The 13,316-nt window shown below is 29.4% G+C and overlaps 1 protein-coding gene across 2 annotated transcripts in view; it reads left to right on the plus strand.

The window, feature by feature from the left end:
• The first annotated feature begins 620 nt into the window (after positions 1-620).
• Positions 621-13,316, plus strand: part of LOC115879742 (acetylcholine receptor subunit alpha-like 1) — an 81,689-nt gene continuing 68,993 nt past the window's right edge. The window contains exon 1 of one of the 2 annotated variants that reach the window (XM_030896715.1): positions 621-918. The gene's annotated coding sequence lies outside the window, so the exon portion shown is untranslated. Of the gene's footprint in view, positions 919-5,461; positions 5,555-13,316 lie in introns of those variants that run through there. The other variant, XM_030896714.1, reaches the window with a different exon arrangement.

Here is a 13,316-nt window from a genome sequence, read left to right on the forward strand (position 1 = left end):
TTTTTCGACGTCGCAGAAGCTTTTACTTTGTTATAGTACTAGTTTAACGTCGGCACAACGTTACAACAACGTTTACATTTATTTTAATACCCAAGGTACGGAGCTAACTATTTTTTGTAACTAATCCAACGTTGTGTTTAGTAAACATGTGGTCGCAAGTCGTGAAAATACTACTTGGGTAGTTCTACATATTTCTTGATCAAAATATGAACAATTTTCAAAAATTTCTTGTGTCGCCACAGGATTCCGAAGGTAATTATTATGCAAAAGGAATTAAAACAATCTTAATTTCCGCATTATTAAGAGGGGCGTACTCAAAATAAATGTCTTCAGTCTAAATATACAGAAAAAGTGTCACATTATCTGATCTTTATTCAAGAGAAAACGATGTTAGTACTTTAAAAATATCATGTTACTCAAAAAACGTTCAAAAATGACCGAACAACTGCTAAATATTTGACAATATCGTCGACGGAAGTGCTCCTCTTAAATTCCGTATATCGACTGACATGGAGCTGTCGCGTATCTCCGGAAGCTGTCGGTCGATATCGGGACCAACCCCTAACGGGATTCGGTAAGGGATGCTGCAATGGTTAGTAACTTAGGGTTGTTCCCTAAAATCGGACGGGACTGCGATTTTCGTTTTCGTTATCTTATGTCGCACCCGATACGTAAACTTAGACACAAGAAATCACTGTAGGAATTTTTTCGTAAAAAGATCAGTGAATCTAGGGTAGTTTTTATGATCGGTTGTTTGGTGGTGTAAATTTAAATTAATATTCTTGTTAACTAATAGAAACAAAATGTTCTGTGTCAAAGTTAAGAAAAAAATAAAGTGACTCTGTTTTGGTGTGGAAGAGAAGAGGGTGTGTGCTAGTAACTTGAAAAATTATGTAGTTTCGCTGAAATTTTTAGTAGGTAAGTTAGAGTCGCTTAACTAAGGACATTCAGTTTATTTAATATAATATATATATATATATATATATATATATATATATATATATATATATATATATATATATATATATATATATATATATATATATATATCATAGTTTATAAGATTGTGCTAAGATATAATTTTTAATAGTGTCAAATCCGTTCTATGTTATTTAAAAATTTAGTTGAATTTCTAAAGTGTAATAGTTAAACAGATCAAGAATCTGAATATTATTGTATTAATTTAAGTATTTCTGCTAGAAAAAGAAAAATTTATTTAAAACATTCTATTTTAAAATTATTTTTATTTGAACATTTTGTTTTTAAATTATAAGTATGAATTACTGGATTTCTTACTAAATGTATTAGAACAAAATTATAATGTTATAATACAAAAATTGCTATCAGTAAAAATTTAAAGATGACACCATTATACAGGATGAATCTTAGATAAGTGCAAATATTTTAGGGGTAGTATATTTCGACACCCGAAGCACGATTAGGGATATTTCAATTTTTGGGACTTTTTTTAGTTTTTAGCTAATTTTTTTTAGGTAATATGGCAACATAGGTAGTAGATTAAATTTACAACAAAGAAAACCCAGAAAAGATCTAGTGGTTCTCGAAATTTAAGCATAAAACATTTTTTTGGAAATTTTCAAAGTAAAATAACTCGGTTATTTTGGACTTATTTAAAAAACGGGAAAGAGAAGATATGTTCCTTTTATTGAGATCTACCAGCTCTGAAAATATTTGCACTTATTTAAGACTCACCCTGTATATTCAGATGTTATAACTGTTTACTAATGCATATAGCTAATGCATAGCTTGAAACATCATCTCTTGACCATATCCTAAATTGTCAAAAGGTCTATAAATCTTAATTTTAACCATATAAATAATTCTGATAAAAATAGACTTGCAAGGAGGTCAAGGCTGTATTCCACAAAAAATATATAGTATTTCTATAATTTGAAACAACAAGTTACAATATTTACGACAATTAATACGTTCAACTTAAAATGTTCTGTGTCAAAGTTAGAAAAAAAAATAAAGGAACTCTGTTTAAGTGTAGAAGAAACTAGGGTGTGTTCTAGTAACTTCAAAAATTATGTAGTTTCTTTGAACTTAACGAGGCGCTTACTATTAGGAAGAAATTCAGTTTATTTAACAAAGTAGGTATCACAGTTTATACGATTGTGATAAGATATAATTGGCAATAATCTCGACCCTGTCCCCTCTTTATTACTTAACAAACTTATAAACAAAATATAGGACAAAAACAAATATAGAACTCGAATATTAATTCAAGAGTTTCTGCTAATAATTCTCTAAATAGACAAATTTCTTTAGAATGTTCTCTGGTTTAAACTGCTTCCATTTTAGAGTTCCTTTCACAGTTATTTTAATGATAATTAAGTCAAAGCGGTTGAATTTCTTATTAAAAGTACTAAAACAGAATTTTAAATATTATAGAAAATTAGAGAATAAAATTGCTATTAATAAAATCTTGAAAATAGTGAATACAGTTCATACAATATTAGAGAGTTTCTTTACTGAACATTTCTGTTTATTTTGGATTTAAGTTATTTAAGTTTAAACTAATATGATATCAAATAATATTAAAATAAATATTCTGCCTCAATGTTAAATAAAAATATCACTATCTTTGCTTTGGTGTAGAAGGACGAGGCGAGGGTGTGAACTTAAGAACATGTTTTATTTCTCTGAACTTTAATAGGTCAGTTCGAGGTGCTTAAAATTAAATATTCCGCATATTTAATAAAATGTCCGTCATAGTTTATAATATTGCGATAATAATAACAATGGCTTTATTTTATAATTAAATGGGCAAAATCTTACTAAAAAGTAGAAATGGGAAAAAGAAATGGGCTTAAGTCTTACCTAACACAAAAATTACACTTCCATTGATAAAATGTAAATTTTAATACTCTTTAACACGTCCTTTATTATTTAAAAAATATAATATGTCGCACAGATCACGATACGCAAATTTAGACACAAGAAATCACTGTAGGAATTTTCTCGTAAAAAGATCAGAATGTTTAGGAGGGGAGTTAATCACCGCGACTTTATAGATCTATTGTGTGTTCCCCTTTCTTGAGTTATAATGAGTTATAACTCATCATACAGTCTCAGGGCTTTAACAAAAGCCAGTATCTGAGACGGCTCCACAGAGGCCAGCTCTTTATCCTCGACATCAGACGTACCAAGATTCATGGTACGAATGGTCGTCGTCTCAGCGCACTCAGTGATATGATGTTCTGGTGTTTCCCCATTTTCCCCACCAAATTTTCATTCGCCGTTGTTTCTCAGTTTCAGCCTACTGAGGTGTTCGTTAAGATCAGTAGGGTAGTTTTATGATAGGTTGTTTGGTGGTGTAAATTTAAATTAATATTCTTGTTAACTAACAGTAACAAAATGTTCTGTGTCAAAGTTAAGAAAAAAATTAAGTGACTCTGTTTTGGTGTGGAAGAAAAGAGGGTGTGTGCTAGTAACTTGAAAAATTATGTAGTTTCGCTGAAATTTTTAGTAGGTAAGTTAGAGTCGCTTACCATTACAAGGACATTTGGTTTATTTAATATAATATATATCATAGTTTATAAGATTGTGCTAAGACATAATTTTGAAAAGTGTCAAATCCGTTCTTTGTTATTTAAAAATTTAGTTGAATTTCTAAAGTGTAATAGTTAAGCAAATGAAGAATCTGAATATTATTTGAAGAATTTCTGATAGAAAAAGAAAAAGTTATTTAAAACATTCTATTTGAAAATTATTTTTATTTAAACATTTTTTTCAAAATTATAAGTATAAATTACTGGATTTCTTACTAAATGTATTAGAACAAAATTGCGGTCAATACAAATTTGAAGATTAACTTGACACTATTATACAGGGTGAGTCTCAAATAAGTGCAAATATTTTTAGGAATAGTATGTTTCAAACCCAGAAACAAGTCTATGAGTTTTTTTGCGAGAAAGAAAACTCATAGACTAAAATTACAAATGTTGATTTTTTTAGCTTTTAATTAAAAAACATAATTTCTTAATAATATGGCAACATAGAGAGTAGATTAAATCTACTAGAAAGAAGTGACTTTTTTTTGAAAATTTTCAAAGTAAAATTACTTGGTTATTTTGGACTTATTTAAAAAACGGTAAAGAGAAGATAATATCAAATATATAAAGATATGTGATAGTGGTAATCTCGACCGTACTTCTAAATTTAATGTGGAACAATATCGGGTAGCGGTCTGTAGATTCAATTTAAACAAATTTGTTTTTAAACTTGATATTTCGTTAATTTTTATTAACTTCTTTAGAAATAACTACAATAATAAATATAAAGAGATGAGATTAATTCATATCATTACACAAAAAAAGAGAGAAGGGGAAAAACAACTATAATTTTTTTCCCTATAGCACATTTCATCAAAGGTCACTCAGTGAATAAAAGAAAATAATAATTAAAACTATATAAAAAATTCTATAACTTACAACATTTAGTCATTGAATATAATCCTATTATAACACGAACATTTTTCAACTTGCACGTATATAAAGATATATAAAATAGAAAAAATAAAAAAATAAATATATAAAGTTTTATTGAGATCTACCAGCTCTGAAAATATTTGCACTTATTTAAGAGTCACCCTGTATATTCAGAAGTTGTTATAAATATCTACTGCATACAGCTAAATCTATTTTATTAAAAATGTTATACATCTTATCCTAAATTACCAAAAAGTCTATAAATCTTAATTTTAACCATATAAATAATTCCGATAAATTAATAAGCTTATAATCATCTGCTTGCAACAATAATATTAATTGTTTCGACCCCGTCCTTTATCCCTTAAGAAACTTAAAAAAAATATAGAACAAAAATAAATATTAAACTTGAATATTAACCCAAGAGTTTCTGCTAATAATTCACTAAATAGATAAATTTCTTTAGAATATTCTCTGCTTTAAACTGTTTCCATTTCAAGAGATATTTAAATGATAAATCAAAGCGGCTGAATCTCTTACTAAAAAAACTAAAACAAAATTTTAAATATTATAGTAAACATAAAGAATAAAATTGCTATTAATAAAATCTTGAAAATAGTGAATACAATTCATACAATATTATTTTATTTATAGAACACTAGAATATTTATATTTATAGAACTTTTCTGTTTAATTTGGATTTAAGTTATTTAAGTTTAAACTAATATGATATCAAATATTAACATAAATATTCTGTCTCAGTGCTGAACAAAAATATCTCCTAAAGCTGTTTTGGTGTACAAGGACGAGGGTGTGAGCGTGCTATTTAAAAAATATGTGTCGCACCCGATACGTAAATCGAGACACAAGAAATCACTGTAGGAATTTTCTCGTAAAAAGATCAGTGTACTTAGGGTAGTTTTTATAATTGGTTGTTTGGTGGTGTAAATTTAAATTAATATTCTTGTTAACTAACAGTAACAAAATGTTCTGTGTCAAAGTTAAGAAAAAAATAAAGTGACTCTGTTTTGGTGTGGAAGAGAAGAGGGTGTGTGCTAGTAACCTGAAAAATTATGTAGTTTCGCTGAAATTTTTAGTAGGTAAGTTAGACTCGCTTACTATTACAAGGACATTCAATTTATTTAATATAATATGCATCATAGTTTACATAGTTCATAGAAAAAGAAAAAATTATTTAAAACATTCTATTTTAGAATAATTTTTATTTGAACATTTTTTTTTAAATTATAAGTATAAATTACTGGATTTCTTACTAAATGTATTAGAACAAAACTTAAAATGTTACAATAATACAAAAATTGCTATCAATAAAAATCGAGATAAAAATTTAAAGATCATTAACTTGACACCATTATACAGGGTGAGTCTTAAATAAGTACAAATATTTTAGGGGTAGTATATTTCGACCCCATAAACACGTCTATGAGGTCTTTTTCGTGAAAAAAATTGAAAATTTGGAATTTTTTGACAAATTTTTTGTATTTTTTTTAGTTTTTAATCCAGTGGTTCTCAAAATTTAAGAAAAAAAAACATTTTTTTGGAAATTTTTAAAGTATAATAACTCGGTTATTTTGGACTTAAACTGGACTAAAAAAATGGTAAAAAGAAGATATGTTCCTTTTATTTAGATCTACCAGCTCTGAAAATATCTGCACTTATTTAAAACCCTGTATATTTAGATGTTATAACTGTCTACTACTGAATATAGCTAAATTTATTCTGATTGAAACATCATCTCTTGATCATATCCTAAATTACGAAAAAGTCTATAAATCTTAATTTTAAAAATATAAATAATTCCGATAAAAATATACTTACAAGGAGGTCAAGGCTGTATTCCATAAAAAATAAATATTTCTATAATTATTTAAAACAACAAGTTACAATATTTACGACAAATAATACGTTCAACTTAAAATGTGTGTCAGAGTTAGAAAAAAAATAACTCTGTTTAAGTGTAGAAGAGGCCAGGGTGTGTGCTAGTAACTTGAAAAATTATGTAGCTTCTTTGAACTTAACTAGGTCAGTTCGAGGCGCTTACTATTACGAAAAAAATCAGTTTATTTAACAAAGTGTGTATCATAATTTGTAAGATTGTGATAAGAATCATTTTCAATAGCGGCTCATATGATATTAGATAGTTTCTTAGTTATAAAATTTTTCTGTTATTTTGGATTTAAGTTATTTAAGTTGAAACTAATATTATATCAAATATTAACATAGATATTCTGTCTCAATGTCGAATAAAAATATATCTATAGAAGGATTCTTGCCACTTAACTGCTGATATAGAAATTTAATTCTACGCTGTGTTTGTCATAATGTGGATCAACCTGCTTTCACTACCGGTTTCGGAGCCCTACCCCATCATCAGGTGAGCTTGTCCAGATCCACAAAATGACAATCACAGCGCATAGATAGTTAGTTCCGACTTGTCGGAAAGTGTCGGTTAGATATTAAGTCTCGAACAGGAGATAGCGGCCTGCGTGCAATGGTAGTACTTTCGTACCACCGAGGCGCAACTATCGATAGTAAAAGGATGGTAAAAGGCTATTTTTTCCGGCAAGCCAAATTATAAAATAGAAACATCCCCATTATGACAAACACAGAGTAGAATTAAATTTCTATATCAGCAGTTAAGTGGCAAGAATTCTTATATAATTTTATTATATACCTATACTGCAAGAAATTTGTTTTCTATTATATAAAAATATATTTATATTTGTTTTGGTGTAGAAGGATGAGGGTGTGAACTTAAGAACATGTTTAATTTCAACGAACTTTAATAGGCCAGTTCGAGGTGCTTCAAATTAGATATTCCGTATATTTATTAAAATGTGCATCATAGTTTATAATATTGCAATAATAATGGCTTTATTTTATAATTAAATGGGCAAAGACTGTCTGTAGAAAGTCTTGCTAAAAAAACAACTCACGCCTAACCCAAAAATTACATTGATAAGATGTAATTTTTAACACGTTAGACTTTAACACGTTCTTTGTTATTTAAGCAATATCATAAAAATTTTAGTAATTAGTAATTACTAAAATTAATTAGTAATAGAGTTTTCTTTCAATTGATCAATCTATGAATTTTCACTTAAAATGCCATTTAAGGAACGCCTTTGAACAATTTATAAATTAAAAGTTTTATTATGTTAAATAAGGCTGTTAAAATATGATGTGGAACTACTATATTTACGCAGTCATCAAGTTCTTTAATTATGCTCACTTAATTACGAAAAAGCAACTGCAAAATTGAGATTTTCAACACGGCAAAACTCCTTATTAAACTCAAGTTGTTTCAACTAGTGAAATAAAATTTAAATTTGTAAATGCTATAATTAAAGATAGCATATAAACCCTTTTTAGAGATTTTTATTTGCGCTCAGCAAAATAAAACACTAAATCACCAAAATACACCAAAACACTTTTACTTTTGCACTGGACGCGCGTATCGCTAACCATGTTAGCATCATCAGCAGATGATTAAGAACTAAAATACAATCTACAATTTTTTTAGCGTTTATATACTCGCTCAGTGGGCACCGAGTGGGCGTGACAAGATCTAGCCAACCGAGTCAGAGCCCACCGAGCGTAACAGATTTCCGCCACTAGAGTAGTAGGAACAAAAAACTTGAAGGAATTGGACCGTTGTCTCTGTTCATACTCTCTTTACATTTATTAATTCTCATGCTTTCATATGCATCTAATTGCCTGTAATTTGAAACTTGTTCAATTAATTTCAAATTATTAAGATCTATACAATGTTCTTTATCAACAATATGTTCGGCAACGCAAGATTTATCCGGTCTACCATATCTTATCTGAGCTAAATGTTCTTTAAATCTAGTTAATATTGATCTTCTAGTTTGCCCAACATATTTCTGATTACAATCTTTACAAGAAATTTCATAAATACCCGACCTTTCTAGTGAAGGTGTTTTATCCTTTAGATTACCTATTACTTGTTGTAATTTATTATTAGCACTATACACAAGTTTATAACTGACATTCTTAAAAATTCTTTTTAGATCACAGGATAACTGTCTGACAAACGGTATTGAAAAATATTTTGACGTATCTTTTTCCACTTGAAAAGTCGAATTTTCAGAAATCATTAACCTATACCTACGTTTTCTAATTATTTTATCAACTAGTGAAGAAAAATAGCCATTACACTATGCTATATTCCTAATGTAATTTCTTTCTATTTCATATCTTTCGTTGGAAAGTGGAAAACTAAGTAATCTATGATCTAAGAAATTTAAACTAGCCATTTTATGTTCAAAACTATGATATGATTCATTAGGAGTATATCTGTGTGTAGTGGTATTTTTCCTATAGATATCAAATTCCAGGCAATTATTAGTATTTCTAATAACTAATACATCTAGAAATGGTAATCTGTCGTTGTTCTCAATTTCATGTGTAAATTTAATGGGAGGAAAACCATTATTTAACTTAGAAATATAATTATCTATGGTGTCTGAATGTGTGTCAAAAACAGCAAAAATATCATCCACGTATGTTTTGGTGTATTGTGGTGATTTAGTGTTTTATTTTGCTGTGTAACACCAAAGGTTCCAACCCTCAACTGTAATATTAAAATGGTCACGTGGAAAAAAGTGTTGGAAAGCTCAGGAAACTGAATTATTGATTTGAGTGGTTCATTTGACGTGAAAGAGAAGTTTCCTAGGTTTGTAAGGTTGCTCGACTCAAGAGGCCCACAAGATGGTAAAATTTTTGTTTTTTTAGATTTTCGCCTGTAGTTCCAAAATGTTCTGGGTTCTAGCGAATATTTCAGTATAACGTAATTTAAAGAGGATTATATTCTCTGTAAAATGAGTATAGACTCATTCAATTTGGTTCAGTAGTATGTCTAAAATCGAAAGACATTAAATTCACTTTGAATTGTCCATCTAAAGAGTCTATTTCGCTGTACTGTTCGGATCTCTCTCAGGGGTCGAGTAAAGCTAGTGTGTGGCCGAAGGAAATATATTATATTTCAGAAATCTGCCTAAGGCTTAGCCCGATCTTGTGTTAACCCACACCCAAAATTCCAAACACACGTGCTTTGATCAAGGCTTGATTAAGGTTTGCAGGGCTTCAGCATTTGCCATAAAATAGCGAGCAATTTGTTACAAAACCATATAAATTATTGCATATATCACTGTAGTCACAAAACTTCAATCTATTTGTATTGTAACGGAATTTTAAATTTATCTTTATTTTCGAGAAAATTTAGTCCAAACATAAGAAATATTTTGTTGATGTTTGACCATCAAAATCTTAAAAATAAAAAAGTTGTCTAAAAATGTGTTACAATACGGATAAAGTATAATCCTTTATCTTTAATTTCCTTCTTCATTTGTGTAAAAATACCTAGCTGTGGCTTACTACACCCCACTGGCTAGCCAGTTTTACATAAAACGTTAAATGACAAATGCTTATTTTGCTACTTTTTCGGCCTAGTGAAATGGACTCTTAAGGGAAACATCATTTTAGTTAGAAAAAAAAATGCAACTAAAGTTATAAAGCATCAAATTGTAGGTTTAACGTGTAAGTTTAATTTTAAATTTGATCAAGTACATGCCGAAGAAATAAAAATATTTGATTTGAATATTGCCATATACTATACAGTGCTCCAAGAGAGGTACCCTCCCATTCCTTCCAACTCTGTATGAAATAACTTATAAAATGGTATTATAGATACGGTAACCGTAAAACATTTTCCGATGCACCTTATCAATCATATCGAAATTTTGGCAAATTTTTTAAATTTGTTGTATAATTTTAAATACAGAGCAGCTCTTCATATTATTTTATAGAGGAAATGATTGTAACATATATTTTATTTAGATTAAAGCTGCAAAAATTAGTTTAAACCGAATTTTATTATCTCTTGGTTGGTCACATTGCACTGTGTTTAGCAACATTGTCGTTTAATATTTGACAATTATCATAATGTCAGCCATGATTTTATATAATATCGTGTTGTTGTTGAATCTTTGTGAGTAATTCTAGGTTTTTGCCAATTCAGTCTTTCTTTAAGAATTAAGCACAAACAGTTCTTTTAAGAACTAAATTTTCGAGTTTTTGTATTGCATTTCTTGAAATTGTGTGTTGAAAATATGCTGAAGCATTTAAACAGTTGAAGCAAACAGCTTGTAACTTCCCTGATAAACCATTTTGAATCAGAACGTGACAATAAAGGTGATTTATTATCCTTGATTGCAGTCAGAGAAGTAAGTTTGATTGGTAAGCACATTATACCACTTTCAAAGTAATTTCTACGTTAGTTTTTAGTAAATTCTGTGATTATTAGTTTCTGTATTAATGGCATCCTCTTACTTGTTATTACCATTTGTGGTGTTGTAAGTTGTACATCAATAAACAAATAACTCATAATAACGCTTAGAATAATCTTCATAATGGACTAGTTTTTATCAATATGTAATAAGTAAAATAAGCTACAAAACAAACTAATTTCTAAAATATTAATTATTAAATCAAAAATAAAACGTAAATTTTTTTAAAAGATGATAGAATAAATATACTGTTTCCCAATTTTACATTGAGATTCATTCCATATATCTATCACAATCTGGCAGCGCTGTCGCCATCGCTTGTCACTCAACGTTGATCACGTGTATCGGAAATTGTTTGGCGATTACCGTAGATATTAATTGCGAGTTTCCATTCTGTGGAAAACTTGACCATGAAGGATTTTTTTAATTATTGTAGCTGAACTGAGAGATGATAAACACGTGCTTTATATGTCTTGTAAGCGATCTGGTGTATATCAAAATATATTTTTTAAAATATTCCTTTAAATAAGTGAAGTTTTTATTTCCTTAGACATCCTTGTAGCAGGATGGCTTCTACGTCAACATACCGGTGGAGCAGCTCGCACTCGCGTTTTCCACTAAATCTCCGAATTTCTTCTTTCATCTAAAGAATGTTAACTCTCCATGTAAATCCGAATTGCGTACATACCGTTGTGCATTCAGTATATTCCGTGCACTCTGGGAATGTGGATAAAGGTGTATCACCGGAAATTACTTCTTGATAAAGCAACAAGTACGGAAGGAATTAACAAGAGGATTTAATAAATTAGGATAAATATAACTAGGTTTTTGAAAATAGAGTAGGTATTGGCTTCGGGCATTTTAGTTGATTTCAAAAAATTCCGACCGCAGCGCTCTATACGGCAGAAATCAGAAGTTTTCACTATGTATTTCACGCCGTCAAATCGTGGCTTTGTCATAATATTTAAGTATTTTATTTTTTTGCTAGTGCAGTTATTAAAACTATAAAACACTCAGGTACTAGGTTTGTGTGAAGTAAAGCTGTTTCTGGTAGTAAAAATTAAGTGAAAAAGAACTGGGCATCGCGTTGTGTTCTGACTATTTCAAATGTTAATAAAATTGCCGTAAAAATGTTAACGCGTAAAGGAGGGCGTATATACATGGTTGTTGGGTGCAATAACATTCAATAACCCTACTTTCCCGGATATTCAACTCAAATTACAGTTCTAGTTCCAAGTTCAAAATAAAAATAATTTTAAGACTATAAGCTTTAGACTTGTGATATATCCTACTCCCAAATACACTACAGCTATAACGTAATAACAACCATTAAAGAACAAAAAATCCAGGGCACGTTTTGAGGGGAGAAAAATACGGTCTATTAGAAACAGCATATAAAGGAAAATAAAATAAAGACGCGACATTAAAAGACAAATAAAGAGAATAAAGATTTTGCGTCAGTTGTTCAGCTAGAACTTCGAAGTATTATTTAGAAGAAATTAAAACAATAGTGTTATAAATAATTTTAAATAGCTGTAGTATATTTGAGAGCAGAATATATAAAACTATTATAATTATAAAGCGTATAGTATTAAAATTATCATTTTTCAAACGTCGCAAAAGTATTAATTTTTGCGATTGTCAATGTCAATTAATTGACAATATAAAAAAGTAATTTTAACGCCTAAAAAAGCACGATTATATTTATAAACTGACATAAAGTGTCAAATTCAACGAGCGTAACCATAGTTTCTCGACATATAATTATATACCATATTACATACAAGGTATTACTTTTAAATCTTTTTATATTATTTGGACGTTTAAAATTGTTTAAAAAATTATTTGTTGCGTTTAAAAAAATAAAAATAGCATGTTCTATTCGGAGTAAAAACTACTTTTTGTGTCTCGCCTGTATGTCAAACCTAAAGCCTCGCCATAAAAAGTATCATTTTTACTCCTAATAAAACAATATACTATTATCGTCGACTGAACAAATAAGAAGATGCACAATCTTATGAGTATTTTGAAAAGCATTTAACAGCCGTACGCCTGCTTTATGTGCGAATTTTTTGTTTATTGCGTACGCATTACGCATCTTATGAGTAATTCCGTGGCACAAAACCTGTCTGAGATGCTGCTGACGATACCGTCGCCGCTAGTGAACCTGTCCGAGATTTAGTTTAATTCTAAGCCGCTGCGCGCTGAGAGTTGTTTACAGCATAGCCGATAAAGAATACTGTAGTGTAGTTCTACTTTTAGTCGACACAGTGGGTGGTTGCCGGACACAGTGTTGTCAAAACTACGGATTAATCCGTAGATTTACGGATTTGGGTACCGTACGTTAATACGGATTTTCTATCATTAGACAATTTAATATAGTATTATATGATTAAACAAAGGAACGGCGTCAGAGTTTGCTTGGAAATAAAGATCGCTGTTATTTCATTTGTAAAATATTATGGTAGATGTTAATAGACGTATTTCCAAGGCAACTAAACGATTTCCGTTCAAACGAAATATTCAGTAA

Source organism: Sitophilus oryzae, unplaced genomic scaffold, assembly GCF_002938485.1.
Source record: "Sitophilus oryzae breed Bouriz unplaced genomic scaffold, Soryzae_2.0 scaffold_1586_pilon_pilon, whole genome shotgun sequence".
Taxonomy (NCBI): Eukaryota; Metazoa; Arthropoda; class Insecta; order Coleoptera; family Curculionidae; genus Sitophilus; species Sitophilus oryzae.